The 14380-nt window shown below is 42.4% G+C and overlaps 2 pseudogenes; both read right to left on the bottom strand.

The window, feature by feature from the left end:
- Positions 1 to 14380, bottom strand: part of LOC124038787 — a 479656-nt pseudogene that overhangs the window by 166833 nt on the left and 298443 nt on the right.
- On the bottom strand, positions 9776 to 11725 carry LOC124038638 (annotated as a pseudogene).

The raw sequence follows: 14380 nt of genomic DNA, 5'->3' as shown, positions 1-14380 counted from the left end.
TATGGGACGACAGGCAGGCTCAGGGTCAGGGCAGGCAGAACGGTCAGAACCGGGAAACTAGAAAACAGGAGCAAGGAACTGGCGGGAGCAGGGAAACAAAACGCTGGTAGGTTTAACGAACTAAATGAATTGGCCACAGACAAACAGAGAACACAGGTATAAATACACAGTGGACAATGGGGAAGATGGGCAACACCTGGAGGGGGTAGAGACAAGCACAAAGACAGATGAAACATATCAGACCATGACAGATTAGCTGACTGCCTCTACCTAACCTGCTATGTTAAAGATTCAACTCACTGCCCCTACCTAACCTGTTATAATAAAGATTAGCTTGCTGTCTCTACATAACCTGCTATGGTAAAAGCAGAAGCTGTTGGCTGATAGGTGATGGAATCCAGCAGCTGGTCACCATGACACTCTCAATCAGGGAGGTTAGTGACACACTGCTATACAAAGGCTCCGATCCAAGCATTTGGTATGTAAAGTATCACTTTATTTCATGATGCCTACATAAGCTCTTTATTTCTAGGGGGACATGCTGTTCAAGAAAAAGAGACAGAAAGAAAGAAAGAAAGAAAGAAAGAAAGAAAGAAAGAAAGAAAGAAAAAGAGTGATAGCTGTGCCCCCTTAGGCACAACTACGACAACATAACCAACAAAAACGGGTCACAACTCCTGCAGCTCTGTCGCACGCTGGGTATGTACATATTCAATGGTAGGCTTCAAGGGGACTCCTATGGTAGGTACACCTATAGCTCATCTCTTGGCAGTAGTACTGTAGACTACTTTATCACTGACCAAGAGTCTCTCAGAGCGTTCACAGTCAGCCCACTGACACCCCTATCAGACCACAGCAAAATCATAGTCTACTTGAACAGAGCAATACTCAATCATGAGGCATCAAAGCCAAAGGAACTGAGTAACATTAAGAAGTGCTATAGATGGAAGGATTGCAGTTTGGGAACCTACCAAAAAACAATTAGGCAATAACAAATTCAATCCCTTTTAGACAATTTCCTGGATAAAACGTTCCACTGTAATAGTGAAGGTGTAAACTTGGCAGTAGAAAATCTTAACAGTATATTTGACCTCCGCTTTCCTATCAAATCTAAAAATCTCAAATAGAAAACTGAAGAAAATTAACAACAATGACAGATGGTTTGATGAAGGCAAAAATCTAAGAAAGAAATTGAGAAACCTGTCTAACCAAACCACCTAAAAGGAAACGATTCCCAAACCTGCTATAACAAAGCCATCACCTACAGACAGATAAACCTGGAGAAGAGTCCCATAAGAAAGCTGGGCCTGAGGCTCTGTTCACAAACACAAAAAACCCCCACAGAGCCCCAGGACAGCAGCAATATTAGACCAAATCAAATCCCGAGAAAAAAAAGATAATTACTTGACACATTGGAAAGAATTAACAAAAAAACAGAGCAAACTAGAATGTTATTTGGCCCTAAACAGAGAGTTTGTGGTAGAATACATGACCACAGTGACTGACCCAAAATTAAGGAAAGCTTTGACTATGTACAGACTCAGTGAGCATAGCCTTGCCATTGAGAAAGGCCGCCGTAGGCAGACATGGCTCTTAAGAGATGACTGGCTATGTGCTCACTGCCCACAAAAATGAGGTGGAAACTGAGCTGCACTTCCTAACCTCCTGCCAGCTGTATGACCATATTAGAGACACATATTTCCCACAGATTACACAGATCCACAATTTTTTTTTAAACAAATCCAAATTTGATAAACTCCCATATCTACTGGGTGAAATTCCACAGTGTGCCATCACAGCAGCAAGATCTGTGACCTGTTGCCACAAGAAAAGGGTAACCAGTGAAGAACAAACACCATTGTAAATACAACCCATATTTATGCTTATTTATTTTCCCTTGTTTACTTTAACCATTTGTACATTGTTACAACACTGTATATATATATATATATATATATATATAATATGGCATTTGTAATGTCTTTATTGTTTTGAAACTGTAATGTTTACTGTTAATTTTGATTGTTTATTTCACTTTTGTATATTACCTACCTCACTTGCTTCGGCAAGGTTAACATATGTTTCCCATGCCAATAAAGCCCCTTGAATTGAATTGAATTGAATTGAGAGAGAGAGCGAGAGACCAATTTCATCCTCTTCATTTATCTTTATCCAGGCAGAGAAAATAACATGATTTAGCAGCTAATTCAAGGTATGGACTCAGTTTCCTCTCTCTCCAGAGCACATTGTTAAGAGGGCCATTTGAACACCTGTGTGGGTCTTTGTTCCTGAGCCCTGGCCCAGGGAGCACCTCTGTTATGCACAGGGCCACTGTGGTCTACAAGGGGTTGATCCAGGCTCATCCATCACTTAATGTCAATGTGGTCACCTCCTAGAGAGATTTGTGCCCCTCCCAGAGACTGTTCCCTCGGTGCATGCAAGCTCGCACGCACGCACACACACACACACACACACACACACACACACACACACACACACACACACACACACACACACACACACACACACACACACACACACACACACACACACACACACACACACACACACACACACACACACACACAGACTTTGTCAGTGGTTTTGAGTCGATGGAGGGCGGGTAAAGAGCGCAGGCCTGCTGCCACACCTTCCCGCCCCCATTGCTGTGCTGTGTTGTGCTCCCACCCCACCATTTTCCCTACATTTCCCCTCACGTGGGCCAGACCTCTAGCAATTCGAGTTCCAGCCAATGAGCTTCAGCCCCTCGCCATTTGAGTGACAGCTAGCAAGAAGCACACACAGTTCCTGGGAACTACTGGCTATCTCCTTATGTGGTGTTTTCTGAGCCGAGATATGTGTTAGCAATGCTTGGTTTGTCACATTACTGGACTGACCACTAAGTCAAGTTTGCAGATGATAAAGAAATACTGATTGAGAATCAATTTTCCCAGTTACACTGGGAAAAGATCACAACCTGACAGTTCAAAACAAACACATTCAAGCGCTGTCAGCTGGAGACCTGAGTAGGAGTGGAACGTTATCGACATCTATCCAAATGAATGCATGATAAGTGCAAGTCCTCTGAAGCTGTGTGTGTGTGTGTGTGTGTGTGTGTGTGTGTGTGTGTGTGTGTGTGTGTGTGTGTGTGTGTGTGTGTGTGTGTGTGTGTGTGTGTGTGTGTGTGTGTGTGTGTGTGTGTGTGTGTGTGTGTGTGTGTGTGTGTGTGTGTGTGTGTGTGTGTGTGTGTGTGTGTGTGTGTTTTATTCAGTATTGTCTTCAGCAAAGCCAGTTTGAGCAATGCTGGAATAATGGGGTCTAGTGTTTGTTGTGTCAACCATTACCTGTCAGATTTCATTTGAAGTTGTCAAAAATTCAGGAAAGACATTTGAACACAGATAAATACATTTGAACACAGATAAATACATTTGAACACAGATAAATACATTTGAACACAGATAAATACATTTCGACACAGATAAATACATTTGAACACAGATAAATACATTTGAACACAGATAAAGGATAGACATTCAACTAATTTAAAGCACATTTATCTAACACAAAACATAGTGCACACAACCTGAGTCCAAGATTTGAGTTTTAAAAAGTACAGTACCATATTTATATGGTTGATGAATAAAAAAGAACTCTGTTAACAAGCCTGGGGCCAGAATAAAGAGGAGGACACCGTCTTCCTTTTTCCTCTGGACCCATGTTGTGCTGAGGCTGCACAGCCATTGTGTGCCACTCAACAGTGTCATAAGACAATCATCAAAGCCCTGCGGTGGCCCAACGCCCTGGCTGCTCCTCTCTTTCAGGCTGGCCTCCAGGCTGCAGGCGCCAGGCCCGGCTCACCACTGAAAGCTCCCACCACAAATTCTGAAGGGTGTGAAATCAGCATGATTAATAATTACAATTATTTGCAAATGTGCCAGCTGGTCTTGAGCAGTGCGTACCTTTGATTTATGGTGGTGTAAATGCTTCTATCCATTGTGTTCTGGAGGATGGAGGGAGAAGTAGGAGAGGGAGGGGGGATTTTTGGGACATCCGCCCTGAAAATATTATTTCATCTTCCGTAGCCCCTTCCTGTCCCCCCTCCACCCCTCCACCCCTCCACCCCTTGTCCATACCACTTACCTGTTCTCTCTCTCTCTCTCTCTCTCTCTCTCTCTCTCTCTCTCTCTCTCTCTCTCTCTCTCTCTCTCTCTCTCTCTCTCTCTCTCTCTGTAGGGCTCTTTCATTCAGATCAGCCTGCTGGCCAACAATGACAGCTTGTCATTACTTCAGAACCAATATGAAGCAGAACACTACTGCTTGAAGAAACTGTATGCCGCAGATGTAGAGGCAAGCGTAAGAGGGTTAAAAATACATTTTAGGTGACATTTTAACTACTGTATCATTTTTGAAATATCATCTGCCCAGATACCCAGATACGATAGGTTATGTGTCATCACGTTTGACAAGTGAGCGTTGTTGATGAACACGTCTGTTTTTGAGAGCAGGTTCCCATCACAATCCGTCAAAGCCATAGTTACCACTGTTAGCTCCAGACCCAGAGGAAAACAGGCTGCACACTGGCAGGCCGAGAGGGCCCGGCGATGTGTCTATCAGTTTGATTACTGTCCCACCAGCATCTGGGCCTTTTCTAGGGGGTTTGGTTGTGATTAAATGAAAAAGACAAGCCGTTCAAGCGTTTAATAGACATCTAAATAATCTTCATGCAGAGACCTGTGCCGGGTCAACAGGAGCTGCATGGTCACAAAGTTTTTACTGATTTTGGACCAGGTGATGCGAATCTTCACTGGGTATGTAGTGGGGATTAGAGTAACATACAGAATCAACACAGCCCCTACGAGTATCCTACAGTATGTCCAATGCCTTTAGGCAGCCAGGCAATGACACTTGATAGCCAGCAGAAGCCGCGTGCCAAGAGGGCACTTAAGAACTTGCAGTAGCTGCGCTGTAGAAGCCTGAGGCGAGGGGAGGCTGCCAGTCAAACAGCTCCAACCTGCAGGCGGCCCTATTCTACATGACATCCCTCTGCAGATGGGCCAGTCCCCCAGGTAGAGGCCTGCTAAACACTTGCCATTAATCATTGCATAAACCCAGCCCAGAGGGAGGACCTCAGGTTAGCCATCATTTGGAAATAAATTGGGTGAAAAATTGCTCTGGCAGTCTGAGGATTGTGTGGTGGTCCCTGGAGGGGACAGCTTTATCCAAGCTTTATCCAAGTCACCAAGTCATCTGTCAGTTAGTTAAAGACATCATCATTCATTTGGCCTAATAGGGCTGTGAGTGATGACAATATCAGCTGTTTGTTTTCAGCTTTTGATACAATCATCTTTTTTATTTGCCTGCTACATTACTCTGATGAAATGCTTTAGGATGATACGTTCTTCTGATGAAATGATTTAGGATGATACGTTCTTCTGATGAAATGATTTAGGATGATACATTCCTCTGATGAAATGCTTTAGGATGATACGTTCTTCTGATGTAATGCTTTAGGATGATACGTTCTTCTGATGTAATGCTTTAGGATGATACATTCTTCTGATGTAATGCTTTAGGATGATACATTCCTCTGATGTAATGCTTTAGGATGATACATTCCTCTGATGTAATGCTTTAGGATGATACATTCCTCTGATGTAATGCTTTAGGATGATACATTCCTCTGATGTAATGCTTTAGGATGATACGTTCCTCTGATGTAATGCTTTAGGATGATACATTCTTCTGATGTAATGCTTTAGGATGATACGTTCCTCTGATGAAATGCTCTAGGATGCTACGTTCCTCTGATGTAATGATTTAGGATGCTACGTTCCTCTGATGTAATGCTTTAGGATGATACGTTCCTCTGATGAAATGCTTTAGGATGATACGTTCCTCTGATGTAATGCTTTAGGATGATACGTTCCTCTGATGTAATGCTTTAGGATGATACGTTCCTCTGATGTAATGCTTTAGGATGCTACGTTCCTCTGATGTAATGCTTTAGGATGATACATTCCTCTGATGTAATGCTTTAGGATGATACATTCCTCTGATGTAATGTTTTAGGATGATACGTTCCTCTGATGTAATGCTTTAGGATGCTACTTCCTATAATGAAATGCTTTAGGATGATACGTTCCTCTGATGTAATGCTTTAGGATGATACATTCCTCTGATGAAATTCTTTAGGATGATACATTCCTCTGATGAAATGCTTTAGGATGATACGTTCCTCTGATGTAATGCTTTAGGATGATACGTTCCTCTGATGTAATGCTTTAGGATGATACGTTCCTCTGATGTAATGCTTTAGGATGATACATTCCTCTGATGTAATGCTTTAGGATGATACATTCCTCTGATGTAATGCTTTAGGATGATACGTTCCTCTGATGTAATGCTTTAGGATGATACATTCTTCTGATGTAATGCTTTAGGATGATACGTTCCTCTGATGAAATGCTCTAGGATGCTACGTTCCTCTGATGTAATGATTTAGGATGCTACGTTCCTCTGATGTAATGCTTTAGGATGATACGTTCCTCTGATGAAATGCTTTAGGATGATACGTTCCTCTGATGTAATGCTTTAGGATGATACGTTCCTCTGATGTAATGCTTTAGGATGATACGTTCCTCTGATGTAATGCTTTAGGATGCTACGTTCCTCTGATGTAATGCTTTAGGATGATACATTCCTCTGATGTAATGCTTTAGGATGATACATTCCTCTGATGTAATGTTTTAGGATGATACGTTCCTCTGATGTAATGCTTTAGGATGCTACTTCCTATAATGAAATGCTTTAGGATGATACGTTCCTCTGATGTAATGCTTTAGGATGATACATTCCTCTGATGAAATTCTTTAGGATGATACATTCCTCTGATGAAATGCTTTAGGATGATACGTTCCTCTGATGTAATGCTTTAGGATGATACGTTCCTCTGATGTAATGCTTTAGGATGATACGTTCCTCTGATGTAATGCTTTAGGATGCTACGTTCCTCTGATGTAATGATTTAGGATGCTACGTTCCTCTGATGTAATGCTTTAGGATGATACGTTCCTCTGATGAAATGCTTTAGGATGATACGTTCCTCTGATGTAATGCTTTAGGATGATACGTTCCTCTGATGAAATGCTTTAGGATGATACGTTCTTCTGATGTAATGCTTTAGGATGATACGTTCTTCTGATGTAATGCTTTAGGATGATACATTCTTCTGATGTAATGCTTTAGGATGATACATTCCTCTGATGTAATGCTTTAGGATGATACATTCCTCTGATGTAATGCTTTAGGATGATACATTCCTCTGATGTAATGCTTTAGGATGATACATTCCTCTGATGTAATGCTTTAGGATGATACGTTCCTCTGATGTAATGCTTTAGGATGATACATTCTTCTGATGTAATGCTTTAGGATGATACGTTCCTCTGATGAAATGCTTTAGGATGCTACGTTCCTCTGATGTAATGATTTAGGATGCTACGTTCCTCTGATGTAATGCTTTAGGATGATACGTTCCTCTGATGAAATGCTTCAGGATGATACGTTCCTCTGATGTAATGCTTTAGGATGATACGTTCCTCTGATGTAATGCTTTAGGATGATACGTTCCTCTGATGTAATGCTTTAGGATGCTACGTTCCTCTGATGTAATGCTTTAGGATGATACATTCCTCTGATGTAATGCTTTAGGATGATACGTTCCTCTGATGTAATGTTTTAGGATGCTACTTCCTATGATGAAATGCTTTAGGATGCTATGTTCCTCTGATGTAATGATGTAATGCTTTAGGATGATACATTCTTCTGATGTAATGCTTTAGGATGATACGTTCCTCTGATGTAATGCTTTAGGATGATACGTTCTTCTGATTTAATGCTTTAGGATGATACATTCCTCTGATGTAATGCTTTAGGATGATACATTCCTCTGATGTAATGCTTTAGGATGATACATTCCTCTGATTAAATACTTTAGGATGATACATTCCTCTGATGTAATGCTTTAGGATGATACGTTCCTCTGATGAAATGCTTTAGGATGATACATTCCTCTGATGTAATGCTTTAGGATGCTACTTCCTATGATGAAATGCTTTAGGATGATACGTTCCTCTGATGTAATGCTTTAGGATGATACATTCCTCTGATTAAATACTTTAGGATGATACATTCCTCTGATGTAATGCTTTAGGATGATACGTTCCTCTGATGAAATGCTTTAGGATGATACATTCCTCTGATGTAATGCTTTAGGATGATACATTCCTCTGATGTAATGCTTTAGGATGATACATTCCTCTGATGTAATGCTTTAGGATGATACGTTCCTCTGATGTAATGCTTTAGGATGATACGTTCCTCTGATGTAATGCTTTAGGAGGATACGTTCCTCTGATGTAATGCTTTAGGATGCAACTTCTTCTGATTAAATACTTTAGGATGATACATTCCTCTGATGTAATGCTTTAGGATGATACGTTCCTCTGATGTAATGCTTTAGGATGATACATTCCTCTGATTAAATACTTTAGGATGATACATTCCTCTGATGTAATGCTTTAGGATGATACATTCCTCTGATGTAATGCTTTAGGATGATACGTTCCTCTGATGTAATGCTTTAGGATGATACGTTCCTCTGATGTAATGCTTTAGGAGGATACGTTCCTCTGATGTAATGCTTTAGGATGCAACTTCTTCTGATTAAATACTTTAGGATGATACATTCCTCTGATGTAATGCTTTAGGATGATACGTTCCTCTGATGTAATGCTTTAGGATGATACATTCCTCTGATTAAATACTTTAGGATGATACATTCCTCTGATGTAATGCTTTAGGATGATACATTCCTCTGATGTAATGCTTTAGGATGATACATTCCTCTGATGTAATGCTTTAGGATGATACGTTCCTCTGATGTAATGCTTTAGGATGATACGTTCCTCTGATGTAATGCTTTAGGAGGATACGTTCCTCTGATGTAATGCTTTAGGATGCAACTTCTTCTGATTAAATACTTTAGGATGATACATTCCTCTGATGTAATGCTTTAGGATGATACGTTCCTCTGATGTAATGCTTTAGGATGATACATTCCTCTGATTAAATACTTTAGGATGATACATTCCTCTGATGTAATGCTTTAGGATGATACATTCCTCTGATGTAATGCTTTAGGACAGGGGTGTCAAAGTCAAATGGACGGAGGGCCAAATAAAAAATTTAGCTACAAGCCGAGGGCCGGACTGTTCGAATGTTCATTGAAAATTTTTTAAATGACGCATATAGTCTAGTGAACCTAATTGAACCTACTGAAAACCTAACAAATATATTCCAATATGATCAGATAAATAAAGCAATATTTTCTTATGGCTCTGTCAGTAATCTTTAATTTTCAACAGACTCAAAAGACAAATTTCCTTTATATAAAAATCCCCATAACATGAACATTAAATGAAAGAAACCGGTATTCAAGGCACCATCAGTAGCCTATATTTTCTATTTTAGCAAAAGTGGGCTAAATTTACTTCAAAGAAAAAAACAATAATAGCAATTTTCTATCATCCACTCAACTGAAATATTTTTAAAATATAATTGGATTGAAATACAATAAAATAAAGTGCAAAAATCTATTAATCAAAAACAACACTTTGTTTAAGGAGAAGTAACATGCAGTGAAAACAAATATTAAACTTTAACTTTTAAACTTGAACTGAGTAAAAACTCTAAATATGTGATTGCACAGTAATGTTCACTTGTTTGAGGTTGAGGGTGATACTTGGTGGTGTCCCATCTTTTCCACAAGTTCATCAATGTTCGGGGTAAGGCTCTGAGCTGAGGAAATCCTCAGAATTGAGTGGAGGTGTTCAGCAGTAAGTCGACTTCTGTGTGATGTTTTGTTCAAGTTCATCAAAGAAAACAGTTGTTCACACAGGTATGTGCTGCCAAACATAGACAACGTTTGAGCAGCCTGGATGCGCAGCTGGGGCATTGTGTCGGGGAGGAAACGGGCGAACTCCACAGCACCCACTGCTGCATATTTTGCCCTCAGTGCATCATTGCATTGGAGGTCAATCAACTCCATTTGGAGGTTTGGTGGTGAGCTTTCCACGTCAACAGCAAATGGGTTACCGAGCAGTTCCAACCTGCTTTTTTGTGCTTCAAAGTCAGCAAATCGGCGTCGAAAGTCAGCGGCAAGCATACCTATTTTATCAGCCAACTGTGCGCTCGGGAACGCACTGGTAGAGAGCTTCTCTTTCATGGTCTGGCAGCTGGGAAAGTGGCTCAAATTTTCTTTCCGCATCTGCGTCTCCCACAGAGTCAGTTTGGTTTTAAATGCCTTCACTGTACTGTACATATCAGAGATGACACGATCCCGACCCTGCAGCTGCAAGTTCATTGCATTCAGATGACTCGTAATGTCACACAGAAAAGCCATTTCACACAGAAACATTTCGTCTCGGAGTTGTGTTGTGTCTTTCCCTTTGCTGTCCAAGAACAGACAAATCTCCTCACGAAGCTCGAAACATCTTTGAAGCACCTTTCCCTGGCTTAGCCATCGCACCTCTGTGTGATAAGGCAAATCACCATGCTCCGTTTCTAACTCCGTCAGAAATGCCTTGAACTGGCGGTGATTCAAACCTTTGGCTCTGATAAAGTTAACTGTGCGCGTGATGATGCTCATTACATGCTCCATTTTCAAGGCTTTACCGCACAACGCTTCCTGGTTTATGATACAATGTAGCTCAGTTGGTAGAGCATGGTGCTTGTAACGCCAGGGTAGTGGGTTCGATCCCCGGGACCACCCATACGTAGAATGTATACACACGACTGTAAGTCGCTTTGGATAAAAGCGTCTGCTAAATGGCATATATAAGCTGTCAGCTCACCTGTCGCGTTTTCCTCTTGCATCTTTTCCCGTCTCTTCCCCACCAGTCCGCTCCTGTGTCCACACATCGCAGGTGCTCCGTAGGTTGTCAAACCCACGAGTTTTTCCCAAGGCAGCTCCATCTCATTTACACATCTTGACACCTCTTCATACAAATCATGCCCCGTAGTTGTGCCATGCATAGGACGTAAAGCCAAAAACTCCTCTGTCACGCTTAGGCTGGAGTCCACTCCGCGGATGAAAATTGACAACTGGGCAATGTCAGAAATGTCGGTGCTCTCATCCACAGCCAAGGAATATGCAATGAAATCTTTTCCCTTTTTCACAAGCTGCTCTTTTAGATTGATGGACAACTGGTCTACTCTCTCGGCAATGGTGTTTCTGCTCAGACTCACATTTAAAAAGAGTTGCCTTTTTCTGGGCAAACTTCGTCACAAACTTTAATCATGCAGTTTTTGATGAAATCCCCTCCGTAAATGGCCGGGCTGATTTAGCGATCTCTTCTGCCAAAATAAAACTGGCCTTGACAGCAGCCTGGCCTTGTGATTTGGCTTTTTTGAACAGAGCCTGTCGAGATTTGAGGCCTCGTTTTAATTCCTCTGCCTTTTGTAGCCTTTGTTCCATGTCCATATTCTTGTTTTTGTCCGCGTGTTTCGTTTCATAATGTCGTCTCAGATTATACTCTTTCAGTACCGCCACACTTTCTCCACACAGAAGACACACAGGTTTTCCAGCTACCTCCGTGAACAAATACTCCGACTCCCACCTTGTTTGAAACCCCCGGTTCTCAGTGTCCACCTTCCGTTTTGCCATTTTTGATGGGTATCTGAAAGTTAATTTTACTGTGATGCTGACAACTGCTGTGCCAATAAATATTGAAATGAAGCAGCCTACTGCTCGGTGCGTCACCGTTGCATTGTGGGAAATGTAGTATTGGTGCGTGTAAAAGATCTGCGGGCTGCCGGCTTGCTGCGGTCTGCGGGCCGGTTCTAATAATAAATCAAGATCATCCCAGGGGCCGTAAAAAACCTTCTCGCGGGCCGGATGTGGCCCGCGGGCCTTGACTCTGACATATGTGCTTTAGGATGATACGTTCCTCTGATGTAATGCTTTAGGATGCAACTTCCTCTGATTAAATACTTTAGGTGCTTTGAAGGTCATTTGGAAACAAGGACAGCAGGAGAGGGAACGTTCAAATCCGTCTGCTGTCAGAAAATGGTTTGGCAAACAATTGTACTACAACTGCATTCATAGATTTTAAAAAAGAAAAGAAAGTCAAACCATAGACTCAGATGATTAAAAAACAAACATGGACTATGTTGTTTTGTGAGGGAGGGAAATCTCATAAACACATGAAGACAATTTACAATATTGACTGACATAGTGACAGTGACCATCGACCATGCATAACTCCAGACTGTCAAAGACACAGTGACCAAAACGTCATAATAACACAATGTCATAATAATATCAGTGCTGAAATTAGATTTTTTCAGTGTATCTGGCCCTATGGTGGGGTGGCAGGTTAGCCTAGCCTAGTGGTTAGAGCGTTGGACTAGTAACTGGAAGGTTGCAAGTTCAAACCCCCGAGCTGACAAGGTACAAATCTGTCGTTCTTCCCCTGAACAGGCAGTTAACCCACAGTTCCTAGTCCGTCATTGAAAATAAAAATAAAATAGTATGTCCAGGCCAATCAGGTCAGCCATGATTGTACATTGCCACCTTCATGGTCACCTCTGGGATGATGGCAGTGAGCATTCCCGTCTGTTCTCCATGTATCGTATAGGAGGAGCAGAGCTGATGATTTATGACTGCTGAGACTCCGTCCTCCACTGACAGCTTCTGCTGTATTGTCAGCATTGAGGCCTCAGGCCAGCGCAGGAGTACACCGTCATATCAGAGCCTCTGATAATATATTCAATGTGAAATATGTCATCTTACCTCAGCCACATACAACTCAGCATCCCATTCCTGGCTTTCCTCTGAAGCTAAGCAGGGTCGGTCCTGGAAAATAAGGATAAAAAAGTAATCACGTGGAACCTGTTTCTTAGCTTAATCAGGCCACAGCAATATGGGTAAAAGTTTGTGATTGGCATATGACTTGTGGGATTCCAAGTCTTTGAAATAATGTGGCTTTGATAATACACTGTGGACTATGGCCCCAATTCATGAGAGGAAAAGCTTGTGGGGTTTAACACCTCTGACGCAGTCTTCTTAGTGAATCCGTCTGCGATTGGTTGAATTGTAGCCTAGGTTCATATTGAGGCAAAAATCTGTTTCAATCAAAATTGCTATAGTTACTCCTAATAAACGAATCACAAGCAAGACTCAGAACCAGTACTGTTCCCACAAAGATATTATTGAGTGTGATTTTATGGACGCCTCTTCTGCACATATGTGGGATTCTTTACTTACATTTACATTTACATTTAAGTAATTTAGCAGACGCTCTTATCCAGAGCGACTTACAAATTGGTGCATTCACCTTATGACATCCAGTGGAACAGTCACTTTACAATAGTGCATCTAAATCTTAAAGGGGCGGGGGGGAGGGAATACTTATCCTATCCTAGGTATTCCTTAAAGAGGTGGGGTTTCAGGTGTCTCCGGAAGGTGGTGATTGACTCCGCTGTCCTGGCGTCGTGAGGGAGTTTGTTCCACCATTGGGGGGCCAGAGCAGCGAACAGCTTTGACTGGGCTGAGCGGGAGCTGTACTTCCTCAGTGGTAGGGAGGCGAGCAGGCCAGAGGTGGATGAACGCAGTGCCCTTGTTTGGGTGTAGGGCCTGATCAGAGCCTGGAGGTACTGAGGTGCCGTTCCCCTCACAGCTCCGTAGGCAAGCACCATGGTCTTGTAGCGGATGCGAGCTTCAACTGGAAGCCAGTGGAGAGAACGGAGGAGCGGGGTGACGTGAGAGAACTTGGAAGGTTGAACACCGGACGGGCTGCGGCGTTCTGGATGAGTTGAAGGGTTTAATGGCACAGGCAGGGAGCCCAGCCAACAGCGAGTTGCAGTAATCCAGACGGGAGATGACAAGTGCCTGGATTAGGACCTGCGCGCTTCCTGTGAGGCAGGGTCGTACTCTGCGGATGTTGTAGAGCATGAACCTACAGGAACGGGCCACCGCCTTGATGTTGGTTGAGAACGACAGGGTGTTGTCCAGGATCACACCAAGGTTCTTAGCGCTCTGGGAGGAGGACACAATGGAGTTGTCAACCGTGATGGCGAGATCATGGAACGGGCAGTCCTTCCCCGGGAGGAAGAGCAGCTCCGTCTTGCCGAGGTTCAGCTTGAGGTGGTGATCCGTCATCCACACTGATATGTCTGCCAGACATGCAGAGATGCGATTCGCCACCTGGTCATCAGAAGGGGGAAAGGAGAAGATTAGTTGTGTGTCGTCTGCATAGCAATGATAGGAGAGACCATGTGAGGTTATGACAGAGCCAAGTGACTTGGTGTATAGCGAGAA

Source organism: Oncorhynchus gorbuscha, linkage group LG06, assembly GCF_021184085.1.
Source record: "Oncorhynchus gorbuscha isolate QuinsamMale2020 ecotype Even-year linkage group LG06, OgorEven_v1.0, whole genome shotgun sequence".
Lineage (NCBI taxonomy): Eukaryota > Metazoa > Chordata > Actinopteri > Salmoniformes > Salmonidae > Oncorhynchus > Oncorhynchus gorbuscha.
Note: the sequence above shows the minus strand (reverse complement) of the source record. Positions and strands in the feature narration are given on the sequence as shown.